Source organism: Mesoplodon densirostris, chromosome 3 (genome assembly GCF_025265405.1).
Source record: "Mesoplodon densirostris isolate mMesDen1 chromosome 3, mMesDen1 primary haplotype, whole genome shotgun sequence".
NCBI lineage: Eukaryota > Metazoa > Chordata > Mammalia > Artiodactyla > Ziphiidae > Mesoplodon > Mesoplodon densirostris.
This window is the reverse complement of record NC_082663.1, coordinates 84,263,130-84,278,980: the sequence shown is the minus strand read 5'-3', so window position 1 is coordinate 84,278,980 and position 15,851 is coordinate 84,263,130. Positions and strand designations below refer to the sequence as shown.

At 36.3% G+C, this 15,851-nt stretch overlaps 1 non-coding gene across 1 annotated transcript; it reads right to left on the bottom strand.

The window, feature by feature from the left end:
• Nucleotides 1–14,050: 14,050 nt before the first annotated feature.
• On the bottom strand, nucleotides 14,051–14,156 carry LOC132487257 (U6 spliceosomal RNA). The gene has a single exon (XR_009531553.1). It is a non-coding gene; the product is annotated as a U6 spliceosomal RNA (small nuclear RNA).
• Nucleotides 14,157–15,851: the final 1,695 nt, after the last annotated feature.

Sequence of the window (15,851 nt, the reverse complement as noted above, 5' to 3'; positions counted from 1 at the left end):
GTGGTCTTAAGAATGGAGCATCAAAACAAGTCATTGACTGTAACTCTGCATTTTAGTGTGGGAATTATAAGAAATGGTAGTGATTTTCATGAACCCTATAGACAAATTATTGATAAATAATTTGTAAAATGTTTAGCATATGCTGGCCCTTGTGAGAAAATTGTGTTGTTTTGGTGGATTATGTGGAGTTAGAGAGCCTGTGTGTTTCATTCTCTCCAGAGTGCTACAGACATTTGTTAAGCATAGGTGTTTGGGCACACTAAACACTAACCACAAAATAACAAATACACCTATAGAAATACAATTTAGGTTTGAAAAATAACACAAATATCCAGCTCAGACCCTCACATTCATTCCTTTTCTGGTTTTTGATACAAAGTCCCTGTGGACAGAATGAAAGAGAAAGCCATACTGAGAGAGGGAAGAGAAAATTAAGCTGCCAGCAGATAAGATGCTTGAGTGCTTCATGGAAGAGAGATTAAACCTCCAGCTTTCTCATGGGTGACAAAGGGTGAAGACTGCTGCATCACCCACTGCCCAGTGTTGTTTGGGGGCTGATAACAGGCAGAACAGAGCCAATGTGGAGCCTTTTCTCTTAGTCGCTCACAGAGCCCACTGTGAGTGAACAGCACAGCGACCTGGCAACGGAGCTGCATTACTTGGAGCTTGTTTTCTATTGTTACTTTGCTTTAAATCTCAGTTGTCAGCTAAGCAAACAGTTGAGGGCAGGAAGCAATCCATTGAACATGCAGGAATCAGGATGGACAAATGGGCTTGTGTTACTTAATCTTGGCCATAATTTGCATATTCTCACCAGAGGAGACATAAAAATACTCCACAGATTATTCTAGAGGCCTCATATTCATTAGCAGAATTGGCATTAGACATTAGTCACATTTTATGGGTATTACCACTTGGTTCCCTGCAAAATCAAATCTGGGATTCTATTTAAAAAAAACATAATTTGCATGTAGAATCCATGTAATTGATAGGATATTTTGCAGGTATTTCAATGAGGTAGCTCTCTTTATATTGGCATGTAATATTTTTTGAGAATTATTAAGTAACCAAAGGAACAGAACAGAGCTCAGAGTAAGGAATATTTGAGTTGCGAATTGATAGATCATACATATGTATTATCTGTTGACTTGAAATAAATAGATTGCCAGATATTTCTCTAGCAAAGGTGGGTTTACCTGGGATCAGCTAAGAATTGCAATTCAAGGTCTGCAACCATGGAGAGCCATGTGCAAGTCCCCGCATGGCAAGGGAAGAATGCTTTTACAGAAAGGAAAAGAAGTTAGGAGGGCTATAGTAAACAAAGAGTGCATTGTTTGTTTGTTTGTTTTTTGTTTTTTGTGGGGTTTTTTTGTGGTACGCGGGCCTCTCACTGTTGTGGCCTCTCCCGTTGCGGAGCACAGGCTCCGGACGCACAGGCTCAGCAGCCATGGCTCACGGGCCCAGCTGCTCCGCAGCATGTGGGATCCTCCTGGACCGGGGCACAAACCCGTGTCCCCTGCATCGGCAGGCGGACTCTCAACCACTGTGCCACCAGGGAAGCCCCGGAGCCCATGTTTTTAATTGGCTAAGACACTGCCAGGAAAGGAGTCTTTCTTCTTTTTATTGGTCTCTGCTATCTTCCCAGGGCTTGAGAGCTCCCCCTTCTCGTCTCCTGACTCTATTTGAGATCTCTCCTGACTCTATTACAGATTCCAAATTTATCTGAGATAGATTTTTTACATATCTACTTCTGGAAAGATAATAAAAATGTCACTATGCAGGCAGACAGGGAACTGAGTGTGTGGTGGAAACCTTTAATTTATAGCTCTACATGAGTTTCTACTTAGAACAATGGCTTAAAGAATTTATATATATAAATTTCTGAAATGATGAACATTATTTTCACGTGTGATTTATGAATGTAGAAACATTTAAAAGAATACCAAGGAAATATAGTACAAATATTAATGTTTAGCTATTTAATATTGAAATTGGAATTACAAATTCAGGGGATGATTTTTCTCCTATATATATTTAAAATGGTATTGTGTTCTCCATTATCTCCTAGGGAAGTTGAAATCTTCATGAAGTTTCAGGAAAGCCGAGCACTGTATTTTTAAAGTGCCATGTAATATGAATTAACATTATTTGTGCATAAGTAGTTGACGCACTCAAATATATGCAAGATCAAAAAAATAATATTAAAAGAACAAATATGTAATGTTATGTCAAGATCAATGGCTGTATTTTATTTTATTTTTTTTTACTTCTATGTAATTTCTCATATTCTCATTCTCTCCTTCCCTTTTCAATTCTTTCTCCTTTACTTCTCAAAAAGCACAGAAGTTATGAGTATGGCAGTATTTGATCATTTACACTCCTTTGTTTGCTGATGATGGTGAAAGTAATTTAATACAGGAATTCCTGGTTTTATTGTGCTTCACTTTATTGCAGTTTGTAGATACTGCGGGTTTTTTTTTTTTTTTTTTTGCGGTACGCGGGCCTCTCACTGTTGTGGTCTCTCCCGTTGCGGAGCACAGGCTCCGGACGCGCAGGCTCAGCGGCCATGGCTCACGGGCCCAGCCGCGCCGCGGCATGTGGGATCCTCCCGGACTGGGGCACGAACCCGTGTCCCCTGCATCGGCAGGCGGACTCTCAACCACTGCACCACCAGGGAAGCCTGATACTGTGTTTTTAACAAATTAAAGGTTTGTGGTAACAGTGTGTTGAGCAAGTCTATTGGTGCCTTTTTTCTAACAACATTTGTTCACTTCCTGTCTCTGTGTCACAATTTGGTAATTTTTGCAATATTTCAAACTTTTTCACTATTATTATATTATGGTGATCTGTGATCAGTGATTTTTAAATTATTTTAATATTAATTTTTATTGGAGTATAGTTGATTTACAATGTTGAGTTAGTTTCTGCTGTACAGCGAAGTGAATCAGATAGGGACTTCCCTGGTGGCGCAGTGGTTAAGAATCTGCTTGCCAATTCAGGGGACACTGGTTGGATCCCTGGTCGGGGAAGATCCCACATGCTGCGGAACAACTAAGCCCACGTGCCACAACTACTGAGCCTGCGCTCTAGAGCCTGCGAGCCACACTACTGAAGTCCATGCGCCTAGAGCCCATTCTCCACAACAAGAGAAGCCACCGCAGTGAGAAGCACAGGCAACACAACAAAGAGTAGCCCCCGCTCGCCACAACTAGAGAAAGCCTGTGCACAGCAATGAAGACCCAATGCGGCCAAAAAAAAAAAAAAGTCAATCAGTTATATGTATACATATATCCACTCTTTTTTAGATTCTTTTCCCACATAGGTCATTGCAGAGTACTGAGTAGAGTTCCCTGTGCTATACAGTAGGTTCTTATTAGTTATCTATTTTATATATAGTAGTGTGTATATGTCAATCACAATCTCCTAATTTATCCCTCTCCCCACTTTCCCCCTTGGTAACCATAAGTTTGCTTTCTATATCTGTGACTGTTTCTGTTTTATATATAGGTTCATTTGTACCATTTTTTTTTAGATTCACATGTAAGTGATAGCATATGATGTTTGTCTTTCTCTGTCTGACTTACTTCACTCAGTATGACAATCTCTAGGTCCATCCACATTGCTGTAAATGGCATTATTTCATTCTTTTTTTATGGCTGAGTAATACTCCATTGTATATCTGTACCACATCTTCTTTATCCATTCCTCTGTTGATGGACATTTAAATTCAAAATATTACCTCTTATTGACATATGGTCACCCAAGAGCTCTGATGGAGATGTAAGGTAGAAATTATTAAGCTTAGTGAGGAAGCCATGCCAAAAGCTGAGATAGACTGAAAGCTAGGCCTCTTGTGCCGAACAGTTAGTCCAGTTGTGAATGCAAAGGAAAAGTTCTTAAATGAAATTAAAAGTGCTACCAGTGAACGTGAGAATGATAAGAGAGGGAAACAGCCTTAGAAGATCAAAACAGCCACAACATTCCTATAAGCCAAAGCCTAGTCCAGAGCAAGGCCCTAATTCTCTTCAATTTTATGAAGGCTGGGAGAGGTGAGGAAGCTGCAGAAGTCTGAAGCTAGCAGAGGTTTGTTCGTGAGGTTTAAGGAAAAAAGCCATCTCCATAACATCAAAGTGCAGGTTGAAGCAACAAGGGCTGATGTAAAAGCTGCAGCAAGTTATCCAGAAGATCTAGCTGTGATCATTAATGAAGGTGGCTACAGTAAACATCAGATTTTCAATGCAGACTAAACAGTCTTATAATGGAAGAAGATGAAATCTAGGACTTCCATAGCTAGAGTGAAGTTAATACCTGGCTTTCAAGCTTCAAGGGACAGGCTGACTCTCTTATTAGGGACTGATGTAGCTGATGACATGAAATTAGAGACAGTGCTCATTGACCATTCTAAAAATCCCAAGGCCCTTAAAAATTATGCTAAATCTGCTCTACCTGTGCTCTATAAGTGGAACAACAAAGCCTGGATGGCAGCACATCTGTTTATAACACAGTTTACTGTTTAAGCCCACTGTTGAGACCTACTGCTCAGAAAAAAATAAATTCAAAATATTACCTCTTATTGACATATGGTCACCCAAGAGATGTGATGGAGATATACAATGAGATTAATGTTTTCATGCCTGCTAACAAAACATCCATTCTGTAGCCCATGAATCAAGGAGTCATTTCAACTTTCAAGTCTTGTGATTTAAGAAATAGATTTTGTAGGGCTATAACTGCCATAGTGATTCCTCTAAGGGATCTTGGTAAAGTCAACTGAAGACCTTCTGGAAATGATTCACCATTATAGATGCTATTAAGAACATCCATGATTCATGGGAAGAGGCCAAAATATTAGCATTAACAGGAGTTTGGAAGAAGTTGATTCCAACCCTCATGGATAACTTGGAGGGGTTCAAGACTTCAGTGGAGGAACTAACTGCAGATGTGGTAGAAATAACAAGAAAACTAGAATTAGAAGTGGAGTGAATTGCTGCAATCTCATGATGAAACTTAGATGAGGAATTGCTTCTTATTGATGAGCAAAGAAAGTATTTCCTTGAGATGGAAACTACCACTGGTGAAGATGATGAGAAAGTTGTTGAAATGACAAAAGATTTAGAATATTACATCAACTTAGTTGATAAAGCAGTGGCAGGATTTGAGGGGATTGACTCCAATTTTGAAAGAAGTTCTACTATGGGTAAAATGCTGTCAAAAGCATTGCATGCTACAGAGAAATTGTTCATGAAAGGAAGAGTCAATGGATGCAGCAAACTTCAATTGTTGTCTTACTTCAAGAAATTGCCACAACCATAGCAACCTTTAGCAACTATCACCCTGATCATTCAGCAGCTCTCAACATCAAGGCAAGACCCTCCATCAGCAAAAAAGACTACAAATCACTGAAGGCTCAGATGATGGTTAACATTTTTTAGCAATAAAGCATTTTTTTAATTAAGGTATATACTTTGTAAAAGACTTAAAGCTATTGCATACTTAATATACTATGGTGTAAAAATAACTTTTATATGCCCTGGGTAACTAAAAAATTCATGTGACTCACTTTATTGTGATATTCTCTTTATCGTGTTCGTCTGGAACTGAACCTACAATATCTCCGAGGTATATCTGGTTAAATATTTCATGATCGTTGACTACTAGTTGATACCAGCATATATCTCTACCTTTACTCAAATGTCGCCAAATCTCCGAACACTGTGCTAAAATTGTAACTCCCCACCTGGACTCCAAACCATCACACATGTACTGTCCTCTCTACTCTCTCCCTGATTCCATACATACTTGTTGAATACAAGAAAAGTTTAAACTCCGAACTCTAAATCACTCTTGGATTTTCAAGCTTTTAGTGGATGAAAGCAACAAAGAAATAAATTGATTCTTTTCTCCCTTCCATCCCTAATCATAGCTTTTCTTTGGAATGCCAATGTTTTCATTTCTCTGGATAATTATGTTTCTTCTGCCTTCACCTACTATCATTCACTCTCTTAATATGATTTTCTCTATTTATTCATTCTTTTTAGTTGTCAAAAATACATGAAGCCCTTTTCTCTTTCAAGCAAGTTAATCCTAGCCTAGAGCTACTATTTTCTTTGTTTCTTTAAAGGGTTTGCTAATATTTTTTAAACAGCATAAAATAAATTCTTGCTCTTGGTTAAAAGCAAAAGTAGAATTTGCTGAGCACAAAAACAAGTGAACTATCTAGTTTCAAGACCCCTTAAAAATCACTAATATATTGATATTTTGTTTATTCAAAAATATTGAGCACCTACTACATGAAGGATATGATTTTAGGCTCACATAGATACATATATTTCAGCTAAAAATTAAGAATAAAAATTAGTTCTAAAATTTCATTTTAGTTCATGGTCTCTTTTAGAGTAGGGCACAATGAAAGGACAATCATTTAATTTTTTTCCTTTTTCTGCCACTAATAATTTGACTCTGTGGACTAGAACTTTCTTCCTTTTTAGGCCATCCATATGAAAACATTCATATGAAGGCATTGTTAAATATATCACTGGAGGGCAAGAATTTGTTTTCATAAGTTGTATTTGTCTCTCTTTGTAAATACAAAACTAAAAGATTTTTAATGATTTTTTTTACATTAATAATAGAATTTTGTTTTGTTTCCTTTCATCAGTGATGGCATATATAAGTTATCATATATATAATAGAGAGTACAGAACAAGGAATAATCACAATTTAATACATACTTTGAGCAAAACATCATAAAATCAGTATATGTTTACTTTGTAGTGTAGACCCCTAAGCAGAAGTTAACATTGTAGATGAAGGTACACATTATTCAACATTTATCTACCAGCAAAATATATGCTCTGAGTCACCCTCTGGATACTTCTAAAAAAGAATTAAACTTTCTTGATTATCCATAGCTCCCTAAGCAAATATCAAGCAATGCCTTTATTTCTGCTATAATATGCACTAATTATTACCATACAGGCTTAATGATTAGGAGCACTGACTGGAGATGTGACTCTAGTACATTAAAAATATCAATGTAGGGCTTCCCTGGTGGCACAGTGGTTGCGAGTCCGCCTGCCGATGCAGGGGACACGGGTTCGTGCCCCGGTCTGGGAAGATCCCAGAGCGGCTGGGCCCGTGAGCCATGGCCGCTGAGCCTGAGCGTCCAGAGCCTGTGTTCCGCAACGGGAGAGACCACAGCAGTGAGAGGCCCGTGTACTGCAAAAAAAAAAAAAAAAAAAAAAAAAAAAAATCAATGTAATATAGGTTTTTAATTTATTTCATTTTTAATCTGGTTTGATGTGCACAAGGATGAGATTATAGTTTTTTAAATATAATCTATTATAGGTTTGTAGTAAAGTAAAATTAATATGGCTTTTTAGAGTAATGTCAACATTTACAAGAAAACCAACCAAAGCAACCTACTGAGAATGTGAAAAAAAAAAAATCCGTGATTTAATGGAAGGTAAATTATCTTATTTAATATATTTCTAACAGTGCATTAAGCCAATGGGAATAAATTAGGGCAATGCTATTATGGAATAATTACATAATCTTAGTAATGAGGTTAGTTTGAAGAAACTAGCTGATATAACACTGGATTTTAAGACATTCATATGGTTGCTTTGGTGAGAGTATTCCAAAGGTTGGGAAAGAAGAGGTATATCTAGGTGTTTTTATTACTAAGCTTAGAAAACTGTCATTTTCCTTTTGTAATTCATTACATTAAAACTGAGAGCTTTGACTTCTTTGTGTTTCTCCTTATGCCTCTTTCTACTGCTCCCTATGCCTCCTGTGTGCTGGAGCCTTTCCCCTTTCAACCCTCCCTCCCTTCCGCATTTACACAGCCATCCCTGCTGCTGCTCAGCTGCATGTCTCTCAAATAAAAGGGAGACTTTTCTCCCTCAATATAATAGCTGAAAAATCATTCCATTTAAGGCATCACACATCCATGATCTGATATTAGTAAAGTATATGTGAATGTTTAAATCAAATTAAATCTAAGGAATTTTTTTCTTACCTCACTAAGATGTTGGTATAATTACTGTATGTTGGTGGTTTATGATTTTTTTAGAAGAAATATTAATTCCTCTACTAAGGAATACTGTTAGAGATTAATTACTGGAGTTGTTAACAGTAATCTAATTAGAAGTCTTAAGAGTGTTGCATCAAATGAAGTGAGCTTGGAAAAAACATAGCATATTTTAAAAATGTAATAGAATGTATTCAACAAATGTTATTTGTGAATCTTCGTCCATGTTTTGGAAACATGCTAAAACTTAAATAGTATGTTAATCAGAATTATACTATTAAAAGCTGAAAATAGAAGTTTATATGTGATTTTTCTGCATTGTTCTTGGGAAACTCTTGGGAACCCATTCTTTTATTACCTACATCTGTCTTGTAAAATAAGTACCATTATTTTCTTGTTCAGAGAAAAATGCAATTTACCTTGAACGTGGTATCTAGACAAGTCTAACTGGAAGGAATAATAAGTGATCACTGTTGTTTCAAAATGGATACGGCCCAGATTCATTGGCTACCGTGATGATTCATTGGCTACCGTGTATACACTCTTTTGGTCAGTCTTGTTGGTGTTTGGAACATTATCTTTTTTCCATTGTGAGATGAATATCAAAACTGTTCACCTCTTTTGGTGGCCTTTCAGGTCACTGGGTCAGTTGCTGTGTGACCCTATGCAGTCCTCGGTCTTACCACCCTCGATTTGAAACATTTTTGGTGTGCCCTCCTGTTTGTCTATTGGAACATTTCAGCTTGCAGTTGTTTTGCTAGCCTGTGAAAACTGGGCATTGGGAAACTGGTTAGTTGTACTCTTAGGTCTTTTTATTACTGACTCTCATCTTAATATTTTGTGTTAACCAAGGGTTATGGGTGATATGCCCTCCTTTTCTACTGCCTATCTAAATCATTTCTATCCTTCAATGTCCAGATAGAATATTAACCCTCTCATAAAGCTTTCCCTGATGCTCTCAGTGAGAAGTAATGGATCTCTCAGTGAAATCTCCCTTGTCATCTCTTACAGCTTTTTCACTTTCTGCTATTATTGTTTATGCTAGGCCATTGCTTCCAAAAGGAATGAAGCATGAATGGTTGTCAGAATTTTTTTTTTTAGAATTTGAAATTCCTTTAGTACTTTCAGGGATGTATTTGTTGCACTATAATGACTATAATGACTTCAGATTTCCTCTTTTCCAGTGTGGAACTGTTGGTTTTGGTCAAGCTGATGATATTGCCAAACAAACAACCAAATTAACTGACAAAAACAAAAACAACAACAACAACAACAAAACAACTGAGGTGAGAAATGTGGTCTTTTCAGCAGAGATTAGAGTTCTGGAAAGATCACTGATAAATCAGCTTCTCTGGGAAGCCTGAGGTCTGAGAGAGACTTCCAACTATATCCTGAGGAAGGAGCTAGGGAGGATTAACAAACACATCTGGGCTGGGGCTTGGAGACTGAGTCAATAACAGTAGGAGCTGAGACTGTTCTAATGATGTTTTCTAGCTATTGGTGAGAAAGGTTTTTATAGTATTTTCTTCCTTTTTGATCCATGGACAGTTTAGGTCTTCTCTAATTAGTTCTATTCAGAGTTAGACTCTTAGAAAAAACCTTGTGATTCATGTTCTTCCTGAACCCCCTTGATAGAAATGAAAGCAATTTTTGTGGGACTGGGAAGGTCAAGGCCCTGTGGTAAGTCTATTCAGAAGGTTAAGAAGATCCATCACTGCATTTCTCATACTAGAAAGTGGAACTCAGTGAAAGCCTAGGTGGGGTATAGAATGGAACTCTGTCTATTGGTATTCTTGAGTGCAGATGATTCAGAGTGTTTTTATTTTTAACAAGGAGGACTCCTTGAGGGTGGAATATGAAATAGTAATCCCTGGGAAGGAGAAGGAAATGAGAAATCCAGAAAAGTTGCTTCTGAAGCCCTGCCAGTCTATTTTTAAAAAAATATATTTTATTGGGCTTCCCTGGTGGCGCAGTGGTTGAGAGTCCGCCTGCCGATGCAGGGGACACGGGTTCGTGCCCCGATCCCGGAAGATCCCACATGCCGCAGAGCGGCTGGGCCCGCGAGCCATGGCCGCGGAGCCTGTGTGTCCGGAGCCTGTGCTCCGCAACGGGAGAGGCCACAGCAGTGAGAGGCCCGCGTACAGCAAAAAAAAAAATATATATATATATATTTTTTTTTTATTTATTTATTTAAATCTTTAAAAAATTGTATTTTATATTGGACTATAGTTGATTTACAATGTTATGTTAGTTTCAGGTGTACAGCAAAGTGACTCCGTTATACATATACATAAATCTATTCTTTTGCAAATTCTTTTCCCATTTAGGTTATTACAGAATACTGAGCAGAGTTCCCTGTGTTATACAGTAGGTCCTTGTTGGTTATCAATTTTAAATATAGTAGTGTTGTATATGTCAATCCCAAACTCCCAATTTATCCCTTACCCCTGCCTTTCTCCTTTGGTAACCATAAGTTTGTTTTCTAAGTCTGTGAATCTGTTTCTGTTTTGTAAATAAGTTCATTTGTATCAATTTTTTTAAGATTCCACGTATAAGCGATATCATATGATATTTGTCTTTCTCTATCTGACTTACTTCACTTAGTATGAAAATCTCCATGTCCATTCACGTTGCTGAAAATGGTATTTTTTCATTCTTTTCAATGGCTAATATTCCACATCTTTATCCATTCCTCTGTCGATGGACATTTAGGTTGCTTCCATATCTTGGCTATTGTAAATAGTGCTGCAGTGAACATTGCGGTGCATGTACATTTTCAAATTATGGTTTTCACCAAATATATGCCCAGGAGTGAGATTACTGGATCATATGATAGTTCTATTTTTAGTTTTTTTAAGGAACCTCCATACTGTTCTCCATAATGGTTGTACTAGTTTACATTCCCATCAACAGTGTAAGATGGTTCCTTTCTCTCCACACCCTCTCCAGCATTTATTGTTTGTAGACTTTGATGATGGCCATTCTGTCTGGTGTGAGGTGATAATGTCATTTTAGTTTTGATTTACATTTCTCTGTTAGTGATGTTGAGTATCTTTTCATGTGCCCCTTGGCCATCTGTATGTCTTCTTTGGAGAAATGTCTATTTAGGTCTTTTGCTCATTTTTTGATTGGGTTGTTTGTTTTTTTGATATTGAGCTGCATGAGCTGTTTATAAATTTTGGAGACTAATCCCTTGCCAGTTGCATCATTTCCAAATATTTTCTCCCATTCTGTGGGTTGTCTTTTCACTTTGTTTATGGTTTCCTTTGCTGTGCAAAAGGTTTTGAGTTTAATTAGGTCCCATTTGTTTATTTTTGTTTTTATTTCCATTACTCTAGGAGACAGATTGAAAAAAATATTGCTCCTGCCTGTCTTTGAGTCCAGTATTTGACTTTCTTAAGGCTGCCCATGATAGAACATGGGGGCTTTATACTCTGGACAGAAGGACAGTTTTAAAACAAGCCACTGTTTGTTTAACAATTCTATTATCTGCACTTAATTTTTAAAGCCTCCCAGTATGTCTAATCATTACCAAGGGAATCAGGCAAAAGTATTTTGGGAAAAAGTTGGGATAGAATATAAAATTATGGGGAAGGGGATTCTAGGATTCACTGTTTGGGAGATAATATTTAACAATGTATGAAATTCCCCAAGGTTAAAGTAAGACTTAAGGGGAAATAAATGGGGTTACTTTGACATATGGAACATTTTTTTTTTAGTAATTAACATTTAAATGTCCTGTGTTATATTTGTTAAGCATGATGACTTCCATTATAGACCAGTAGGATCTGGGCCATTTCACATCCTCTCAAAGAGAAGTGTGAAATGGACAGATACATCCTCCAAGGAAATTCTGAACTCAATTACTAGAGTTGTGACCTTCATGAACTGAGTGTGGATGAATTCTTTAGAATGCTTGGCCTAATTTAGGGGATCTTTTTTTTTAAATTAAATAAAAATTATAACACTGTATTTTGGGGTTTATGATGTATTTAGATGTGAACTATATTACAACAATAATATAAAGTCTGGGGGTATAAATAGAATTACACTATTCAAGATTCTTATAGTTTGCCTGAAATGGTGTGATATTGTCTAAGTAGACATTGACATGTAAAGTCTTTCATCCATTTTGAGATGATTTTTCTGTATGGTGTAAGATAAGAGACCAGTTTTCCCAATACCATTTATTGAAGAGACTATCTTTTCTCCATTGTATATTGTTGGTGCTTTTGTCAGAAGTTAATTGACCATATACAATGTGGTGTTTATTTCTGGGCTGTCAATTCTGTTCCATTATTACATGTGTCTGTTTTTTAGTTGAATAAATTTGACATGTAACATGTAAATTTAAGGTGTACAGCATGTTACTTTGATACTTTTATACACTGTAATGTGATTGCTAATGTAGCAATATTTATCAAATTATATACTTATAGTGCAATATTATTGTCTATGTTAATTATACTGTGCATTAGATTTTTGTTGCTTACTCCCCGTATCAAGTTTGTACCCTTGAATTATCAATCTTATCCTCCCTACCCCCCCATCCCCTAGTAGCTACCATTTTACTCTCTGTTTTTTAAAGGTTAAATTGCTTTTAGGTTCCACATATAAGTGATATCATACAGTACTTGTCATTCTCTGACTTAACCTCACTTAGCATAATGTGCTCAAGGTCTATCCATCTTGTCTAAAGTGGCAGGATATCCTCCTTTCTCATGGCTGAATAATATTCCATTGTGTATATGTATCACATCTTATTTATTCATTCATCTGTTGATGGGCATTTGGGTTGTTTCCAATTTTTTGGTCATCATATTGTGAAAGCTGCTTCAGTAAACATGGGAGTGCATATATCTTGTCACAATTGTGTTTTTATTTCCTTTCAGTATGTAGCCAAAATTGCTTGGTCCTGTGGTAGATGACTTTTAATTTTTGAGGAACCTCCATATTGTTTATAGTGGTTGAACCAATTTACATTCCTACCACCAGTGTACAAGGGTTCCCGTTTCACCACATCCTTGCTAGCACCTGTTGTCTCTTGTCGTCTTGATGATAGCCATTCTACAGGTGTGAGGTGATATCTCATTGTGGTTTTGATTTGCATTTTCCAGATGATTAGTGATGTTGAGCATCTTTTCATGTTCTTCTTGGCCGTTTTGATGTCCTCTTTGGAAAAATGTCTATTTAGTTCTTCTGCCCATTTTGAATTGGATTGTGTGTTTGTTATTAAGTTGTATGCATTCTTTATATTTTGGATATTAACTCCTTATCCAATATTTGGTTTGCAAAATTTTTTTCCTATTCTATAGACTGTCTTTTCACTTTGTTAATTAGTTTTTTTGTTCTGTGCAGAAGCTTTTGAGCTTGATGTAGTGCCATTTGTTGATTTTTGCTTTTGTTTTTTGTGCTTTTGGCATCACATCTAAAAACTCATTGCCAAGACCAAGATTGATAAGCTTCTTCCCTACATTTTCTTCCCTACACTTTCTTCTATGGTATCAGTTCTTATGTTAAAGTCTTTGATCCATATTCAGTTAGATTTTGTGAGTAGTGTGCGATAGGGGTCCAATTTCATAGTTTGTATGTGTTTTTTTAGTTTTTCCAGAAGCATTTGTTGAAAAAACTATCCTTCCTCCTCTATCCTTTCTTTGCTTCCTTGTCAAATATTAGTTGACCATGTATGCCATGATTTAATTCTGGACTGTCTATTCTGTTTCATTGCTCTATGTGTCTATTTGTGTGCCAGTACCATACTGTTTTTTATTACTATAGCTTTGTAGTACAGTTTGAAATCAGGAACTGTGATGGCTCTGTCTTTGTTATTCATTCTCAGGATTGCTTTGGCTATTCAGGGTCTTTTTTAGTTGCACACAAAGTTTAGAATTGTTTCTTCTATTTCTGTGAACAATACCTTTGGTATTTTGATGGGTATTGCATTGAATCTGTAGATGGTTTTGGGTAGTCTGGCCATTTTAACAATATTAATTCTTCCGATCCATGGACATGAGATGGAAAAATATGGAATGCCTCAAAAATTTGCATGTCATCTTTGCACAGGGGCCATGCTGTTCTCTGTGTATTGTCCCAATTTTAGTATATGTGGTGCCGAAACGAGCTCTGGGGATCTTTAACAGGGGCAGACTTCTGATGGCATGCCCAGCAACAGAGGCCCTAAAACTCAGGGCTGTCATTAGTCCATAAATAACCTTTACCTGAATTAGACAAAAACCTATGGACAAGGCCCAATGCCAAGGTGTGTAGTTCTACATATGGACTATAAGCTGGATCTTATCTTTACATACCCATTTTGCCAGGTAGTTTTGTAGAATGCATGACCAACAAAACTTAATATATAATCTTTGCTAATTCTTCTATTTTTATTTAATTCCAGGCCACATAGAAGAGATTGTCAATATAATTTTACAGAAAAGTATACAGTCACTTTCTTTTTGGCTTTACCCCTTGTTTAAAACTCATGCCTGGTTTGCAAAACGACAAATAATTCATAGGAAAGTTATATCCTTTGTTGTAATCTTGACATCTTCGAAAGCAATACACTGTAAATAAGTTGTTATGAGATAGGACAAGTAGAAGCTTTAAGACAGAAGTATTTAGGCTCTTGTACATTTCTTACATACAAATTTCATAATAATTATGTTGAATTGGAATTGTATGTATATTTTTCTGCTTATTCCCAAAGCACTCTCCTTAAAGGTAAGGAGAATGCATTTCACATTTGAGTTCCAGTCAAAGAGCACAGTGCCTGGCGTTGAATGAATGCATGATATTCCTTATTTTTCACTATCTTACTTCCTTAAGGAATACTAAAGGAAAGGATCTGAGATAAAAATTTTGAAATCACACCATGTAGATTCTCTCTAATGAGACAAACATGTAAGAATTTCCTGTACTCCTTCATTTCTTTTCAAGACTACTATAGTTTTGTAGCATAAATTATATTTATAAAACTATACCTTACATTACTATTTATTATAACTAATGGTTAAAACTTTAATACCAAGGCTCTTTTACTTTACTTTATAAATTTTTTCTATTATTCCTGGACTTTGAGAAAATTGTGTCAAGTCTCTGTGTCAGTCATTACTAATTATATGATATTGAGTACCTAATGACTCTAAGCCCAGAGTTATATTTCTTTATATTAGAAATATATGAGAATATATTTTCACTTGCAATTGTGTTAAATTTGTTCGACGTCTACACAAATGCAACATACAATTATTGTTATTATTGTACTAGTACCCGTTGAATACCCACGGGTAACATTGCTGTGTGATAAAAATATAATAACTTGGCAAATTGTAGCTTGGCTTTGAAATAAAAAAAAATGGATTTGAAATTGCCTAGAATAGGAATAAACTGGAAGAAACAACACACTGTATTCAAAGTATAATTGTATTCAGCCCATGATTTAACATACCTTGCAGCCAATGTTGAGTTAATTTTTATGTAATGCATGTGGTGCTCATTTGTTTACTTTTGATCTCTCCTTAAAAGTATTCTGTGTGAAGGACATTATAGAATTTGTAAACTACAGTATGGAAAAGGACACTTTAAGACATTTAAACTTGACCTTATTCTATCCCAGAAGTACCGTGATCTCAAGGCTATGAATTTGTAATAATCCAATAAAATAAAACTCTCTCCTCTGCTATCTAGGTTTAGTGCCTGCACTATGAAGACAATTTTTGTAGCCTTACCATTGGAAGTTGTCATGTTTAAATCCTTTCCATTTGCTGGAAAACTTCATTGTTGTTGACAAGGAATCAAATAGAAAATTAGAGGCTTGGAT